Consider the following 19,245-nt stretch of genomic DNA (forward strand, 5'->3'; position numbering starts at 1 on the left):
CCTTCACTGTATTCCCATTGCCTAGCATGGTGTATACAGTATGGTGGGTACTCAGTATAGGTTAGCTCATCCACTCATTGAACAATATTGCAAATATTTGCAGAGCTTCTAGTCCATGTCAGATATTGTCATTGAGATAACTGAAGAAGGAAGGAAGGAAGGAAGGAAGGAAGGAAGGAAGGAAGGAAGGAAGGAAGGAAGGAAGGAAGGAAGGAAGGAAAGGAAGGAAGGAAGGAAGGAAAGAAGGAAGGAAGGAAGGAAGGAAGGAAGGAAAGAAAAAACGAAGGGAGGGAGGGAGGGAGGAAGGAAGGGAGGGAGGGAGGAAGGAAGGAAGGAAGGAAGGAAAGAAAGAAGGAAGGAAGGAAGGAAAGAAGGAAGGAAGGAAGGAAAGAAAGAAGGAAGGGAGGGAGGGAGGGAGGAAGGAAGGGAGGGAGGAAGGAAGGAAGGAAGGAAGGAAGAAAGGAAGGAAGGAAGGAAAGAAGAAAGGAAAGAAGGAAGGAAAAATATTTTACTATGGAAGAATTATTTTTAAGGTCTTGCCTAGAGAGGTCCTAGCCATATTTCCTATTTCTCATATGCAATTATTCATTTAATTTTCTTCTTGTTTCTCAGGTAAATTACCTGAACCTCCAGTTCCTGTTTGAGGACACTCCTAAGCATAAAGGGTGGCAACAGAAAGTTTTGGGGATTGTGTTTGTTGGTGACTGAGCAGCCAGTGCAAAGAAACTCAGTGCAAGTGGGATTCATCTTACCGATGGTAAAATGGTTCTAGGTAATATAGAAAGAACAAAAGAGAACAAGCAGAAGGTGGAATGGTCAAAGGCTACACAGAGGTGACGTCCACATGAAGAATCAGCCAAAAGGGAGTCATTCAAAACTTAGGCTGTGAGCTGCAAGTACGTGTGAGATTTCCCTTTCTAGGTGGTGCTATGGGGCACTGTGGCCGTGAGAGTCTGACGACTGTACAGTTAGAGGGAACACAGTCCCGGCAAGACTCACTTCTGGCACCAACTGCAAGTTCAAGGGAGGGGAGCAAAACCACCCTCAGTTTTGATAATTACCTAGAAGGACTCACAGAACTCACCAAAAGTTGTTTTTTTGTTTGTTTGTTTGTTTTTAGATAGAGTTTCCACTCTTGTTGCCCAGGCTGGAGTGCAATGGCGCGATCTTGGCTCACTGCAACCTCTGCCTCCTGGGTTCAAGTGATTTTCCTACCTCAGCTTCCCAAGTAGCTGGGATTACAGGCATGTGCCACCACATCCGGCTAATTCTGTATTTGTAGTAGAGACAGAATTTCTCCATGTTGGTCAGGCTGGTCTCATACTCCTGGCCTCAGGTGATCCTTGGCCTCCCAAAGTGCTGGGATTATAGGCGTGAGCCACTGTGCCTGGCCACCAAAAGCTGTTACAGTTACAGTTTATTACAGAGAAAGAATACAGATTAAAATTAGTCAAGGGAATAGGCCCGTGGGCAGAGTCCCGGAAAAGTTCCAAACACGAAGCTTTTGTGTTATCCTTTCCCCATGGAGTCGCGGATGGTGTTACTTTTCTGTCATCAACGTGTGACGATAAGCATGGAGTATCCCCAGCTTTGGACAGTTACCTGGGACTTGGTGTCCAGAGTTTTTACTGGGGCTTGATCGCACACTGCCTGAATGGCAGCTTCTTCAGAGTCACAGTTGACAACATGGTGCCAATCATTAGTCTTCAGCTTTTGTGGAGGTAGAATTGATAACGTGTGGCCCAAAGCCTCCATCATAAATCACATTGTTAAACTGTCCAGTGGCCAAGACCCTCAGGCAAACAAAGACACTCTATCAGGCATGACATTCCAGGGGTTTAGAAATCACATCCCAGTAGCCAAGGGCAAAGACTGGACCTCACTTTGGATATGATTAATTCTTCATGACGCAGTGGCATTAAAGAATGGACATTGGCATCCAAGAATTGCCCCAGTGAACCATTCATTCATTCATTTCTCTGTCTGAAATATTGTACTAGGTATTGTAAGGAAAATAAACGGTGGTGGAGAAAACATGATTATTAAGCTGACTCAGATGTCAGCAATAATGGGGAAATACAGCAGGTGGGAGACAGAGGTGGTCTAGCTAGCTAGATAGGCTAGCATCCAAGTGAGAAACAGGTTGAAGTGCACAGTCTAACGGCTTCCACTTCTTATTTCAAAAGAATGAGGTGAGAAAATCCCATCATGTGTCCAGAGCATAGTGACGAAGTCATTCACATTCACAGGAAATTGGCAAAGAGGAGTCACTAGCCAGATTTTGATTCCATTTGATTTTCTTCTTAGGAGTTCTTACATCTAAAATGATTTTGTTTACTTGTTTGTTTGTTTAGTGTTTGCCTCTCCTAGGACAATGGGGAACGGCATTTGTTTGTCTTTCTCAAGACACCTGCCAGGTCCTGAGAGTCCTTAGCCCAAGGTAGCCACATTTTATCCTCTCATTAAGTGAGTTTGATTCCAATTCCAGGCCACAAGAAATATCTCTTTTGTTTTACAGATGAGGGAGGAGCATACAGGGCTTAGGTTTCTCCAGCTAAATCTTAGAGAAAAACACAGTCACCAACAGAGTGTCTAGCTCCGTATCAACTCCCCTTCATTTCTTCAAACAGGAGAATGATGCATTGTATTGTGGGAGGGAGGCTGCGGTTAGGGTAGTTCATTTGCCCTTCTGGATCCACTAAAAAGCTGACGGGTAATTGCAGATGCAAACCTGGCACCGCTAACTGCGAAACTCCACACCGAGTTAATAAAGAATTGGACACTTAGCTTCATGTTCTTGCATCTTAACACATGAAGGCACTTTGTAAAGGATTGAATGAACATAATTATCAATTTCCACATGCATATTAGGATTCAGCTGGGGCCAGGCAAATGCTTCCTAAACACAGGCTGTCAGCAATGACAATGAGCACATCTACTCTCTTCTCTCATCTACCATGTGCACATTCGTGTCACTTTTTTCTTTGGACTTCTTTTTACTAGTTTCTACATAAATCCCTGGTGAATGCAAAACACTGAAGGTGCACTTGAAGCCAATATAATTGGGAGTGGAGGACAAAATGAAATTTGACTTTGCTTTCTGTGGAGGAAATAAGAGATACATCCTGTGGGATGGTGGAACTGGCAGAGAATGACTTGGGACAATGCAGAGGTAGGGCCGCTTCATTTGCTGGGAAATAACCTCAGACAAAGGCTGAGGCAGGGGACGATGTGAAATAGGGAATAGAAGGGGAATCTCATTCTGGAAAAGGAAAAACGCTAAGGTCTGTATATAAAATGAATTTTGGATACATGGTGTATAAAGGTATAATTATGTGGTTATGTATATTTGGACATATTCTGGTGTAGAAATTGAATAAACTAAAATAGTAGAATTAGAAAATGACTCACAGGATATGATAAAAAAAAAAAAAAAAGAAGAAGGTAGCTGATTACGCTTTTGTGATTGCAATAGTGAGATTGGCCAAGGATACGGGTAACATTCAACCAAGTGGAGTGGGTGAACACTCAGGCAAGTCTTCACATGGTCGGGCTAGGAGACTGCCCTTCCCTCAGCTAATGAGTTTGTAATGAAGGAAGCCACATGTCTAGAAGTAAATAGTAAGCAGGGACAGAGTAGCACAGGTCTGGTAACTCCAATTTTAGAGAAGGTCTAAGGTGGAATATAGAAAAGATCATTCTCCTGCTTTCTGTCCATTTCTGTTGATCCACATCCAAAGCCTAATGCCACATCATGGGCTTCAGGGACAGTATGGCTTCTTTCCTAGAAGCCAGGTGAAACGCAGGTGTTAGAGCAAGTCTGCCTAAATTTGAATCTCCATTTCGTCACTTACTATCCGTGTGACTTCAGGCATATTTCTTCCTGACTCTTCCTCCCTCATCTGTAAAACAAAGATGACGACAATGGTACCAACCTATAGAATTATTGTGAGAGATAGGTGAATTTGCACAATTCCTGGCACGTAGCAAGCACTCATCAAGCACTTTCTATTACGATATTTAATGTGTTGAGAAGAGGATCCATGCATGTGAGTCAGAGTGAGAAGTGGAGAGGTGTCAGTGAAGGCAAACACCTTTTGTAAAGTGCTTCTTCTACTCTGCCTGCATCTTTCAGTTCTTCTTTCTTCTGCCCATATCCTCATCTCCATTTTCTCCTTAATAATTTACACTGATATAGTATCCGCTTCATGTTCCAAAACAAACCCATATGATAGGAAAACACAGTATACAATGGTTCTCAAAAGGTCAACCTTTTATAATAGTGCATGGTTGGTTAAATTTGTCCTGCAGGGGGAGCCCTTTCCCTCTCATCGCCTTACAACTAGCCCCATAAAAGAGAAATTTCTGTCCTCTAGCCATGTCTGCCTTCTCCTTACCCCTCACTGGTACTCTTCGAAGAAGGAGGAGTTCTTTAAATGGCCTATGAAGTGAGGGTATTATTTGATGTATGAGATGACGGTGTTATAACATTTGATGTATGAGATGAGGGTATTATAACATAGATTGGACCAGCCTCTGTGCTGGAAAGAATCCATGTTCTAAAGACAGTGGATCCCTCTTTCTCTCACCTCTTACTCTTGATTGGGAGTGAGGTGAGCTGCTGTCTTCCAAGCAGCTGTTGGACAACAACCAACCAGACCTAAGCCTTCTCCTCTGTGGTCCCCTATATCATTTAACAATGGGTGTAAAACAAAGTATTTTAAAACTTAGTGGCTTAAAACAACAACCATTTATTATGTTTTACTAGTCTATGGACTATTAGGATAGTTCTGCTGATTCAGGTGGGCTCCTTCCCGCATCTTCAGGCTGCTGGAGGGCTGTCTGGGGGCTGGCTGGTTTAGGATGGCCTTGTCTGGGACAATTCGGTTTTGTTCCATGTGTCTGTCATCCTCCAGTAGGCTAGCCCAGGCTTGTTCTCATGACCATGGCAGGGATTCAAGAGTGAGTAAACCCAGTTGCACTGAGAAGGCAAGAAAAAACTCGCACGGGTTTGCAAGCCTCTGCTTTTGTATGAAGTTTTTGTGACTGTCTTATCTTATAAAACAAGTCACATTTTCAAGCCAGGGAGCTACAGAATTACAGGCAAAAGGTGTGGATAAAGGAAGGCCATTAATTGGGGTCACGAATGCAATCAATATATCTCGATCCCAAAGTCTGCGATAAGGAGCCTGGGACACATATCCCCATATTGCAAGGGCGAAAACAAATGGTTTTCCCTGGGGATGCTAGAAAAGCTATACAAGACTGGGTGCGGTGGCTCATGCCTGTAATCCCAGCACTTTGGGAGGCCGAGGCGGGTGGATCATGAGGCCAGGAGTTCAAGACCAGCCTGACCAACATACAAAATACAAAATACAAAAATTAGGCGGGCGTGGTGGCGCGTGCCTATAGTCCCAGCTACTCGGGAAGCTGAGGCAGGAGAATCGCTTGAACCCAGGAGGTGGAGGTTGCAGTGAGCTGAGATCGCGCCACTGCACTCCAGCAGGGGCGATAGAGTGAGACTCTGTCTCGAAAACAAAAGAAAAGAAAAAAAAAAGAAAAGAAGAGCTGTACAATGTGAGGGATTCTTGAGCCAGCTTTCAGAAGATGAGAGTATATTCTTTAAAAGAGAAGAGGGCAGACCAGCTCAAGCAGTAGCTCAGAGGCCCCGGACACCTTGGTGTCTTGGAAGACCTAGTAATAGCTCAGTGGAGTAAGAACAAAGAGGCAACATGAGAGCTGAGGTTGAAGAGGTTGAGCCAAATACGTAGTTTTTTATCCTGCAGTCTACCAGAAGCCACGGAAGATTATTATGCTATTGAATGATGTGATCAGCTTTTCTTTGGAAAGGTAACCCTTGCCCAAAGTAGTAAGAAGACGATCAAGAGTCTTACACCCACCTGATCTGTTAGTTGGGAGACTTCTGTTGTCAAATAATGCTCCATCCTCCACCTACCCAGCTTTGTTTAGCTCTATTGTTTCTCTCAGGAGCACAGCTAAGTGGTTGTAATTCACAAACCTGGAAGGCAGCTCTTTTCATAGTCGTCAGACAATAAGGTACATGGACCGTGGCCACAAAAAAAGAACACTGGAAATAATGGCTGGAATAAGAAGCAAAGCCTCGGTTTGAGGCTCTTTCTTGCATTTTCACCCTGAAGCATCTATAATTAAGCTGGAGAGAAATGATTTACTTAATTCATGTTATTTTATGCAATATCATTAGCAGTATTCAGTTGTAACTTTATTACCCCTGTGCACGCTCCCTCTGTAACAGTTGAGAACAACAATGGGGCTTTACTTATCTTCAGGAAGCCAGCCCATTCATTGAAGGAAAAATGGCCCCAGCCCCAGGTTGCCATAGACACTGGAGAAGGCTGTCACCGAGCTGCAGCACACCTATTTCCTGGTGACATGCAGAATTAGAGGTATTGGGGAATCAAAGGGAAAAACTTACTTGATGAAACAAAGAGTCCCTTCAGCATCTCCTGACATAATTCTTTGCAAAAGCAGTCTCCCTGTACCCCTTCTCCCTTCCCCTTCTCCCTGAAGCCAGGTGAATGAATTTGAATCCAAAGCCCTTAGAAGAATGAAAGCCGTAACCTTCATGCATGGCTCAAAGTTATGTACAAAGATCTCCTTTAAATCACGAGTGACTTCTCAGGATTCCAAACTTCTTGACATGTCCACAGTCCTAAAGGATCTGTCACCTGCCTATGTCTCTACATTCCTCATTCACTCTGTTATCATCATGCTGCCCTCCTTTGAGTGCATAAATGTGCAAAGCATTTTCCCAACTAGGGGATCTTTTTCCTCTGTGATTCCTCTTGCTAGAATTCTCTTTCTCTTGCCCTTTATGTGGTTGGCTCCTTCTTGCTCTTCAGGTCCTCCAACCTTCAGTTTGAAGGCCCCTTTTCATGACGACCAGGGCCATTATATCTAAAAATAATCCCTCCACCTTTTTCTCTATCACAGCGTCTTGGATCTTTCCTGGTGAATTTGAGGATCTATAATTATCTTTATTTGCTGTTGGCTTGTTTATGACTTAGTCTCTCCCAATAGGGAGCAAGTTGCATAGATAGGTACCTGATAGATGTGTGTGCTTCTCTGTGCTTGGTTTCTTCCCAAAGCAGACGCTGAGTCAGGGATTCAAGTACAAGTGGTTGATTTGGGGGGTGAAGGCAGGGCAGTGAGGAAAGGCAGACCATAAAGGGTGTGTTGTCCAGTGAGTTACCATGGGGGCAGCTGGAGAATAATCTTCCCGGGGAGCTCCAAGAGCCCGCATGGAATACGTACCTCAGACATACCCCAACTGAGAAGTGATAGGGCTGGGGCAGCTGTACACCAATTCCCATCCATCGCTGAGGGCTGTTCCCTGGAAGCAGACATTCTCCATCACTTTCACTCTGACATGGCCAGGGGCAGAGCAGGCTCTGGTGGCCAGAGAAAGTCTTTAGGTGAAGAGTTGTGGATGATACCGCTGGAGGTTGGGTTATGTGTACCAAGACCTAAGAGGAAGAAGAGGGGACACAGATAGCATCTGTCATAGTGCCCTATGGGTATTTGTTAAATGAGTGAATGCATGATTCCTGTGCCTCCTTCTGTCAATCATATCAGATCCTCAAGAAATGTTCAAGCCTAATAGGGTAGATCGCTAGCACATGTTAAAGAAGAAAACAGTAACAACAACAAAAACACAGATTTTGAGCTCAGACAGTCGGCTTCAAATTCAGCTGTGTGACCTTAGACAAATTTCATGTCCCTCTCTGAGTCTGCAGTCTTCTGCCTTGTAAAATGGGGTAATAATTCCACCTCATAGGACGGTTGTAAAATGGTTGGAGACAGTGTATATAGTTTATAATTGTGTCTGCATATCGCAGGTGACCCATAAATATCATTTTTATTTGCGATGAAATAGCAGCAAGTTCTACATGGCAGTAGGTGACAAAAGGCTAAATTGGGCTACCAAAATGATGACACCCATGAAAGTTGGAGTGGTCATGAATGGCTTCTAGAAGAGTTAGTTATGCTTTGAAGAATGAGTGGGGTTAGCACGGATCAGTGGGAGATGGGAGACCAGTTTGGCTAAGAGTAATATTCACCTCAACTTATCAGATGCTCACCAGTGCCTTAGACCCTGTTGGGAAGTACTTTTTATATGTAATTCCCAATCTTCACAATATAACCCTACAAGGTAGATGTTCTTAACCCTACCCTCAAGTTTGAAGATGCAAAAAACTAAAGAAAAAGTTAATTACCTGAGGTCATTCATCAAGTAAGTAGTAGAACATGAACTAAAAGTAGGAATTGCCTTTGGTGAGCTTTGTGTGTGTGTGTGTGTGTGTGTCTGTCTGTCTGTGTGTGTGTGTGTGTTTTATTTCTTTATTTAATTTTTTTGAGACAGAGTCTCTGTCACTCAGGCTGGAGTACAGTGGCACGATCTTGGCTCACTGCAACTTCCACTTCCCAGGTTCAAGCCATTCTCCTGCCTCAGCCTCCTGAGTAGCTGGGACTACAGGCATGTGCCGCCACACCCAGCTATTTTTTTGTATTTTTTAGTAGAGATGGGGTTTCACCATGTTAGCCAGGATAGTCTCAATCTCCTGACCTTGTGATCCACCCACCTCGGCCTCCCAAAGGGCTGGGATTACAGGCGTGAGCCACAGTGCCCGGACCTGTCTTCAGAGAGGTTTGTAGGAAAGAGACAATGAGGTTCTTCTCAGAAGATGTCTACAATCTAATGGTGAAGGTGGGACATGTGGGTAGAAGCAACTTTTGAGAGGAGTGACGGGAAATGGGGTTTGCCATGAATACCATGGAAGAAAGGCAAGTGGGGGCTTTACACAATGAAAGGAATGGAAAGGCAAATATGCTGTATTTTAAAAACGGAAGCAAAATTTACCTGCAATGGAGTACACACACATTGATGGTACAGTCCAATGGATTTTTCTCTCTTTATACAACCATCTAGCTGCCACTCAAATCAAGATATAGAATATTCCCATCACTCCAGGAAGTTCTCTCGTGCTCCTTTCCAATCAATAACTTCCCCTTGCCCCCAGGAAGTTTTTCTGACTTTTATCCCCAAATATTAGATTTCTAAAGTAACACTTTTCTAATGTATAAAAAGAATACGTGCATGTCGTAGAAAATTTACACAATGACAAAAACATAGAAGAGAAGAAATTAAATCACTCATAATGTTACGGCCTGAACATTTTGGTCTATTCCTTGAACATTTTGGTCTATTTCTTGCTGTCTTTGCTGTACATTTTAAAATTTTAACTTGAGACTATATTGTATATTTAATTTTATACTCTATTTTTTAAGTGAATCATTAGGGACATTAGCATTTTTCCCAGTACAAATTCTTTGTAAACTTCATTTCACATGGCTTGAAATATTTCACTGAGGAATTCAGCTAAAAGGACTTACTGGTTCCCTAAATGTTGGCTATTTTAGTTTGTTTCCAAGGTGTCACAGTAATGACCACATTTTCCGTAAAGCTCTGTCTGAATTTAGACCATTTTATTAGAATAGGGGTGAAAGTACTGGGCTAAAAAATTACACATTCTTCAAACGCTTGAAATCCATTGCCAAACAGCTTTCCAAAATATATAGATTGAACTTCTTATCACCTGGATACACAAAGGGCACCCACGGAGTCACACACTTACCGGCATTGAGTGCTAATTTTTATTTGACATTTGAGACTATCCAGGAAAGTTTAGAAAAGCTCTTGAACTAAAAGTTCTGTTTGGTATTCACTCTGAAGAACAATAGTGGCTTATTCTCCTCTGATGTTCCGTAATGTTTGGATGTTCTGAATAGGTGACCTCAGAAATCACTTTAGTTCAACATCTGGAGCCATCAATGAGAAATGAGTAGGGAGGGCACGTGAGGAACATGTACGCTCTGCCTTGGAGCAGGGTCACAGATGGCCTCCTGTTACATAACCGTCTGCAGAGCAGTACGGTCCGTTCGCCTGTTATCTCATTCTGGGCATCAGGAAGGAAGAAGTTGACAGACCCAGTCTGTGACTTGTACAGCTTGAGAGGGTGTCTTTGTGACAATCGGGGCAGCATGAGAACTGATTATTACAGCGTAGGGCACAGCTAAGAGGCATAATGATCAGGGCCAACCTAGCGCTTAGGTCAGACTCGATAATGGTCTTTGAAGGCGTGTTCCGCTGTCTAAAATTACCCACCCAGCACCAGGAATTCTGGCCTTTCGCACTGGAATAAAAGACCAGGGTACATGTGCATGCTCTCCACAGGACACCTCCAAACCTACTTCCAGGAAAAGCACTCCAATGAAAATTGTTCTCCAACTAAGTGGGAAAACTCACCTCTGGCAGACTTTCAAAAGGCTCAAAGGAGTAAGTCCAATGGTGTATGCGTCTGTCAGCAAGAGGTTCATGTGAACAGGTGATTTCTAAACCCAGCCTGGAAGTAACACTTCTGTGACGAACGATAGACACCCTGGGCCTGTGTTTGTTGGAATGGTTTTCCTTTTCAGTTTTCTCTTTGCTTTGGAGCACATGATGGCCACCCTCACCTAATGACTTTTGTATGTCTTTACTCAAGTCCATCATGTATTCAAATGAAGGGCATGCAGTAATTTTTGTTGTGAATGTGTTTTTTTCAGGAGACCTTATTAGGTGCTGTGATGTTTATCCACTATAGTAATCACATTTCTGTGACGATCTTTCAATATGTGGGATAGAAAAAAAGAGTTTTGTGTGTATATGCAGCATGCAGCTGACGAGCTGATGCTCTCCGAGTCTCATTAGCCCTGCCATTCTTGGTTCCTCTGTGTTTATTCCATGATTTGCTGATTATAAAGCATGTCTGTCTCCCCCAAAAAAACGATTCCAACTTCCATGGAGATTAGGCTGAGACTAAGGCGAATGCCTGGATGCAGGACGCTCCTGGTAGCCTGGATCTGCCCACATGTGCAGCATCTGTAGTGGGTCTGGCAGGTGCTCTGCCTTTCCGTCTGCCCCACGTTGCTGGGTTAGCTGCCCCACCTTTCAGTCACACTGTGCGGCCAGAGATGGGCCAACACGTGACCAGCCTTTCCACCCATCTCTCTCGGTTATTCCTCTCAGAGTTCCTGCCACCTCCTTAGGACACTGTGAATGTGTGGAACGCAAATCCGCAATCCAGAGGGAACCCCAAACCACCACTTGCTAGACTTAGGAACCTCCCCCTGTTGTTCCTGCAGCTTCCGACTACTGGGACTCAAAACAGCCCACTGATACAATTCACAAAATCTCTTTAACGGATTTTTCAGAATGAAAATGGGAAAGGGATAGGGCGCTGTCTTCAGCTTCCGGGTGAACATACTCAAGCCAAAGACTCACATGTGCCAGCAGGGGTGGAGAGAAAACACAGAAAACAAAATACAGATGGATCTTATTCTTTCTCTCTCTCTTTTTTTTTTTTTTTTTTGAGATGGAGTCTCGCTCTGTTACTCAGTCTGGAGTACAGTGGTGCAATCTCGGTTCACCACAATGTTCACCTCCCAGGTTCAAGCAATTCTCGTTCCTCAGCCTCTCAAGCAGCTGGGACTACAGGCGTGTGTCAGCATGCCTGGCTAATTTTTGTTGTATATTTTAGTAGAGACAGGGTTTCACCATGTTGGCCAGACTGGTCTCCCACTCCTGGTCTCAAGTGATCCATCCTCCTCAGCCTCCCAAAGTACTGAGATTATAGGCATGAGCCACCAAGCCTGGCCTGTATCTTATCCTTTCTGATTCTGCCACAACCAGAAACACACACACACATACATACAGAGTCTCAACAAGTTGCCTTGCCATACGTGTGCTCTCTTGCTTAACTCTTATTAATCCTCTAACCTCCAGCTCAAAATCTCATGCTCTAAGACCCTATTTGTCTCACTCCAGCAATTGAAAGCAAATCACTTTCCCCTCTGCTGACTCTGCTTTATTGGCCTCACTGAACTCATAATACCAAAATCAACTTTTTCTCTTATAGACTACCAGTGACTTGTGGGCAGGAATTTTTCTTTCCAACATCTTTGCCTCCCTAGGACATAGCCCAGTGTCAAATGCATAATAGGGACTCAGTAAATATTTCTCATTATATTGAATGTTACAGTAAACCTGCCTCCTAGTTAATATAAATAATAATAATACAATGAGCTCTTAAAATGCGCTAGGTACGGCCAGGCGCTGCAGCTCACACCTGTAATCCCAGCACTTTGGGAGGCTGAGGCGGGTGGATCACGAGGCCAGGAGATCGAGACCATCCTGGCCAACATGGGAAACTCCGTCTCTATTAAAAACACAGAAAAAAATTAACTGGGCATGGTGGCGGGCACCTATAGTCCCAGCTACTTGGGAGGCTGAGGCAGGAGAATCACTTGAACCAGGGAGTCAGTCGGAGGCTGCAGTGAGCTGAGATCATGTCACTGTACTTAGGCCTAGTGACAGAGTGAGACTCCGTCCCCCCCCCCCCAAAAAAAAAAGTACTAGGCGCTATTCTAAATACCTCTTCAACACTCAAGTGAGAGCAAAACTTCTTATTAGTCTTGGAGGTAATGTTATTAGCCCCCATGTTACCGATGAGAAAACAGAGGCTCAGAGAGGTTTAACAACCTCCCAAAGTCACATAGCTGGTAAGTGGTAAAGTCAGGATTTGAGTCTAGGTTGTCTGGCTTCAAGTAGAACCCATGAATTTAACCTATTGCTTCAGTATATTGTCCCCAGAATAATCTCATAGCACTGTGAATTAAAACCAAAAGTTTCAATCAAAGGAAAGGGTAGTGAACAAAACAATTTCAAATTTACCTAATAATCTCATAGCACTATGAATTAAGACCAAACATTTCAAAGGAAAGGGTAGTGAACAAAATAATTTCAAATTCACCTAAGAATAACAGCCTCTTTTTACTATCACTAATATTTAAGCCAATATGTGCTCATTCCTTTGTGCCTTCCTTCGTTCTTTCTGCAAATATTTATTGACCACTATGTTCCAAGGACTATTAGAGGAATTGGGCTGCAGTAATGAACAGAAAAGGACACAACATTTATCTCCACAAAACTTGGCATCTAAATTCATTCAAAGGTAACTGTTTTTCAGCAACCATCTCTTGAGAACCTCCTTTGTGCTGAGATTGTGTTAGGTGCTGGAGATGCAAAGATGGATCCACCAGACTCTGTGGGTGCCTTGACGAACTTATAAATAGCAGAGAGAAAAGCACATAACAAGAATTAAAATGTAAAAGGATGAAAAACAAATCTTGTTACGGGCTGGGTGCAGTGGCTCACGCCTGTAATCCTAGCACTTTGGGAGGCCGAGGTGGGCGGACTGCTTGAGCTCAGGAGTTCGAGACCAGCCTGGGCAACAAGACGAGACCCCTTGTCTCCATCAAAAATACAAAAAAAAAAAAAAAATAGCTAGGCATGGTGGTGGATGCCTGTGGTCCCAGCTCTCTGGGAGGCTGAGATACAAGAATCACTTGAGCCCAGGGGGGCAGAGGTTGCAGTGAGCTGAGGTCGCACCACCGCATTCCAGCCTGGGTCACAGATCAAGAGCAGAGGAGGGAAGGGAAGGGAAGGGAAGGGAAGGGAAGAGAAGGGAAGGGAAGGGAAGGGAAGGGAAGGGAAGGGAAGGGAAGGGAAGAGGGAAGGAAGAAAGAGAAATCTTTTTCCAGATCTGGATGTCTTTCTGGAGGAGACATGGCACTAAATCCTGAAGAATGCACAAGTGCTAACCAGGTGGAGATCACTGGTGCAGCTGTTGCAAAAGTGTAGAGAGGAGGACCCACAATCTCCCAAGCAGCTCTCTACAAACAGTTTGGTGTTGCTCACACATACTGAGAGACAATCAAGATTGTAGATAAAGTTGGAGAACATGAAGGACACAGACAATAGAACGTGCTGGAAAAATGAAAATATCTCCATAAAACTTGTAAGACTTTCTCCTTCCTCCTTCCTCCCTCCTTTCCTCCCTCCCTCCCTTATTTTCTTCTTCTCTTTCTTTTCACAGAGTCTTGCTCTGTCACTGAGGCTGGAGTTCAGTGGTATGATCTCAGCTCACTGCAACTTCCACCCTCTGGGCTCAAGCGATCCTCCCACATCAGCATCCTGAGTAGCTGGGACTATAGGTGCATGCCACCACGCCTGGCTAATTTTCATATTTTTTGTAGAGACAGGGTCTGTCCATATTGCCCAGGCTGGTCTTGAACTCTTGGGCTCAAGAGATCCTCCAGCCTTGGCCTCCCAAAGTGCTTGGATGACAGGCGTGAGCCACATTTTCTACCTAATATTTAACAGCTATGAAAAGGAAACAAAGCAGTCTTGGTGAAGGGGAGGGGTGAAGAGCTTCCTTCTAAGACGGTTGTGGAAAACACAGATCCTGGGAGATGGCTATTCCGTGACAATGATTGCCTTGCCAGGCCAAGAAGTACTTTGGAAGTAAGTTACTGGACTTCTAGGCTGGACTTCTACTTTGTACAAGAAGGAAACTGTGCTTAAACAAGATTGATGCCCAGATGATTCCATAAGAGACAGAAAATAATGTCAAGGGGGAGAAAAATGAATAAAGAGAGGCCTAAGAAGAATAATAAAGGGGCATTAGTGGATGGTTTATGATGCGTGCCATTTTGTTAATGTTAATCTTTCCCAGGTGTGTCATAGAAGTCACAGAACAAGGCAATAAATGAAACTTTTATTTTCTTGTTTGAAATGAGCCCCTATGAACTAAATAAAAACATAGGGGTTTGGGAACATGGGGAGTTGATTACAAGGGCATAAAATTGATCAGAGGGGTATATCCCAGCATGTAGTAACAAAAACAATCACCGTCATTTATGTTGGATTGCTACTTTAAAGGTTATCAGTGCTTCCACGGTGCATTATTTCATGAGATCCTATCTCAGCCCTGGGAAGTGGAAATTGTACCATTCCCATTTTATAGATAACAGACAATAAAATGGACAAGTATTTCCCAAAGTCTTTCAGTAAGTAAGGAACCAAACTGGAATCAAACTCAAGTGCATTGACTCTAAAATGAATTCATTTGGTCTATATGACATCCTCTCCCAAACACCCTCTCCTAGAAAAAGTTCTCCGAACATTAGTTAGAATTTCTTCATTTCCCTGGTCCCAAGTCACATTTAACCATCAACCTCGATAAAATCTCTTCGACACAGATGACTTTCATTATATTTGGTATAGTTGGATTCCAGAAACATTGTTTCCCACTTACTCCAGTGAATTTCCCCAGAAGAAACAGTACGTTGTCTCAAAAGAAAAGAAGTGTAATGAAAAGTCCTTTTATGGGCCATCCTGTGAGTCTCGTCTGCTTTTGCCTCTCGGTGAGTTATGCTCTGGTAAAGGAAAGAAGTCTCTCAAACTAAAGGAGAGTAGGAAACAGTCAGCTGCCAACCTACTTTTATTTGGTTTGCAAAGTATTTTGTTTTGAGCAGCTTGTTTTCTTTTAACTACTAATTTCGAAATAGGTATGGACTCACTGGAAGTTGCAAACTTAGTGCACAGTCCCATGTACCCTTCCTCCAGCCATCCAACAGTAACATCCTTTTTTAAATTTTTATTTTTATTTTTGTAGAGACCAAGTCTCACTATGTTGGCCAGGTTGGTCTTAGACTCCTGGGCTCAAGTGATCCTCCTGCCTCAGCCTCTTGAAATACTGGGATTATAGGCATGAGTCACCATACCTAGTCCCCAACAGTAACATCTTGAAAATCTGTAGTACAATATTATTGCAGAATTTTTTTAAAAATGAATTTGTTGGCTGGGCGAGATGGCTTATGCCTGTAATCCCAGCACTTGCCACCAGCAAGGTGGGCAGATCACCTGAAGTTAGGAGTTCGAGATTAGCCTGGCCAACATGGTGAAACCCCGTCTCTAATAAAAATACAAAAATTAGCCGAGTGTCGTGGTGCGTACCTATAATCCCAGCTACTTGGGAGGCTGAGGCAGGAGAATCACTGTACCTGAGAGGTGGAGGTTGCAGTGAGACAAGATCGCTCCACCACACTCCAGTCTGGGCAACAGAGTGAGACACCATCTCAAAATAAATAAATAAATAAATAAATAAATAAATAAATAAATGTTTCCTTGTTAACATTTGCAGACACATCAAGATTCAGGTGTCTCTGTGTCTCTTCCAGAAAGATTTCTACAGCTGGAAAAAGATTTATTTTGTTTTTCATTCTTTTATCAAATCAAAACAAGCAAAGAAACATCAACAACAAAACTAGGAGGCCTAACAGAAGAGTTAGATTCTGGCCTTTCTTGGAGACTTGGAAGATATGGCAATGTGCTCCCGCATGGAAACTATTGAGGCTGACTACTGGCTGCCTCTTGCCAGCAGGCAAGCACTCTTCAGATCTATGAAGCTCCATCACTTTCATTATCTGTCAGGCCTCTGGAGGCTGCTGAGTCTGCATTTGCAAATACAGAGTAGAGGTAATTGCATTTTTTGGAAGGGAAAGTTTCGAGTCATCTTGGGTTACCTTTTCAGCACATCCCTTTGGGTGTGGAATTATATGACTACAGCCCCACACATAGGTTCACGTCAAAACACATCTGAAACCAGCGCTTTGAGGCTGGGGTGCTGTCATGCTTAAGTCATCCCAGTCTTAAGCTGGGGTGGCTTCAACAGGGACGGCACCAGGTTTGAGAGGCCAATGAGACCCAGAGCTAGTGAATGACACATAGGGTTCATTGAGGACTTACATACAGGGCAGTCCAGTGGGGGCAGGCTGGACAGGGGAACCACAATCACTTATAGAAAGCATGCAGTCTATAGAGCATTTTCACTTAGCACCCTCCCCTTAGCAACCTACACCTAGCAACCTTCATTTAACCTAACGCAAAGGGCATTGATCTCCATGCACGGCCTGTGTTCCATGGGATAGGCCGGAGGATTCAGGTGTTCCTCATAGACAGGGAATGGATCTCTAGGTTGGCCACTCTTGGATTCCTTCAGTTAGAACTCCAAACACAGATTCTTCTTAGATCATAGGGTCATTCTCAGGTATGCTTAAGTTAAACTCTTGCTCTCAGGTATGTCCACCATGCAGGTGCACAAATTTCCATTCTTGGGATTTGGTGACTCCAGGAACCTCCTGACAGTGAGGAAAGTTTTGTGTCCCTCTGAACCTGGCAGGTTTAAGCATTTTCATTTTAGAAGGATGCCACATTGTTGTTTACGTTTCCTTCTCTACAATTCAGCTTCCTATTTCCCAACAGACAGAAATGGAGTTCTAAGCACAGTTTGCTCTATTTTGCATCTTGCTTTTATCTAATGCTTTTATTTTTCCTCAGGTCCCTGTGAAATAAAATTTATGTCTTCTCTGCTATCTCTGTCCTCTGCACTACCTTCCCAGGCCCCACCTCTTACTCTCATTATTGCCATGTGAGTTGGATTAATTTTCTCCACTCCCATATTATCCCTCCCAGGATCTGGAATATACCAGCGACTTTTTTTTTTTTCCCCCGGAGTCTTGCTCTGTCGCTAGGCTGGAGTGCAGTGGCACGATCTCAGCTCACTGCAATCGCTGCCTCCCGGGTTCAAGTGTTTCTCCTGCCTCAGCCTCCCGAGTAGCTGTGATTACAGGCACACGCCACCAGGCCTGGCTAATTTTTATATTTTTAGTAGAGAAGAGGTTTCACCATGTCGGGCAGGATGGTCTCGATTTCCTAACCTCGTGATCTGCCTGCTTTGACCTCCCAAAGTACTGGGATTATAGGCGTGAGCCACCGCGCCCGGCCACCAACGTCCCTTTTTTAATCAAAGCATACACAGGTTGTAGGCTAATAGAAAAGACATTTAGAAAAAAAGCTCAGAGCAGAAGAGACTCTGTTAACAGAATAACTAGGAGATATGCAAAGAGAGCGTCAGTCTTGACATTTTGAAATCTGGATGTCTCCGCTCGGTTTTAAAGCCGGTCAATGGCAAGGGGCTTTCTTTTTCCTTCTCCCCCTTCAATAAAGGAGCTTAAACTCTATCCCTGATTCCCAACACAGCAGGAAACCAAATAGATGGAATCAAATGACTGACAACTCTTCCCTAAAGCCAAAGAGAAAAGCAGATGAGGCTCTATTGCAGAAACTGAAGGCATTAAAGGAATTAGAGTTCCATGGATGAGGACTGGGAATTAGAGGGTATACAAAGGGGAGAGGCTTCCTTCCAAAGAAAGGGAGCCCCTGAGTATTCAGAATGAACCTTCCACCCCCACCCCCACCCCCATACCATTAAGAAACCACCTTCAAATTCGTGGATTCTGTGGGGGCGTTTGACTGGGTGATAGTAAGACTGATAATTTTCCAGACCTCCCCTCCGCCATTAAGGAGATAAACTTACCAACGAGTATAGGAAGGCTCTGACCCTCCCAGAACGCACGTCCTCTTGAGGAGCGCCTGCCTGAGTATTAACTCAGTCCCTTAACAGCATTTTATCTAATCACAGCCACAGCTGCCCAGGCTGGTAAATCGCTGAGATCACTGCCCTTCTAATGGAAAGTTTGGAAGGTCAGAAGGAGCAGAGTTGACTCCCAGCTGGGCTTTTGAGAGCTGACCTTTTATTTCCCTCTATGGCTCTGTGGCAGAACCAAGTCCTCATTTCTCAAGAAGGCCCTTGTAATTGGTTTTCATACACCGGCAGCAGCGGAGGCATTTAATGAGGGGGAGGCTCAGGCTCACGTTCAAGGTATTAAAGATTTGAGAACTCGAAGGGCCACCAGAAGCCATGTCTCTTGCCTTCAGTTTCCGCCATTTTGGGGTGGGCATTTTTGGTTTCTTCTACCAACCCCCAGGTTCCCCTTCCAAGCCATTACATCTGAAAAACAGGCTTTCCTGAATATCCAATTCTAGAATCACTTCAGGTAACCTCTTCCCTCCTCCCAGATGTATTAAGGTACAATAGACAAACAAAAATTGTGTATTTTTAAGGTAAATAACCAACACTTTGATACATGTATACGTTGTGAAATGGTTACCACATTCAAGTTAACACATCCATCTCCTCCCATAGTTACGTGTGTGTGTGTGTGTGTGGTGTGTTGGTGAGAACAGTTAAGATCTACTCTTCTAGCAAATTTTAAGTATACAATAGAGTATTATTAACTGTAGTCACCAGGCTGTGCATTAGAGCTTCGGAATGTAATCATCTTACAATTGAAAGTTTGTTCCCTTTGATTAACATCTCCCCACGTCCTTCTCCCCCTGGCCCTTGGAAACTACCCACTGTT

General features: G+C 43.8%; 1 long non-coding RNA gene across 1 annotated transcript in view; it reads right to left on the bottom strand.

Moving 5' to 3' along the window:
* LOC126944556 (uncharacterized) overlaps nt 1-19,245 on the bottom strand; it is a 124,882-nt gene that overhangs the window by 17,006 nt on the left and 88,631 nt on the right. Inside the window, exon 2 of the long non-coding RNA XR_007722107.1 lies at nt 7,294-7,505. This is a non-coding gene — a long non-coding RNA (uncharacterized LOC126944556). The remainder of the gene's footprint in view (nt 1-7,293; nt 7,506-19,245) is intronic.

Source organism: Macaca thibetana, chromosome 20, assembly GCF_024542745.1.
Source record: "Macaca thibetana thibetana isolate TM-01 chromosome 20, ASM2454274v1, whole genome shotgun sequence".
NCBI lineage: Eukaryota > Metazoa > Chordata > Mammalia > Primates > Cercopithecidae > Macaca > Macaca thibetana.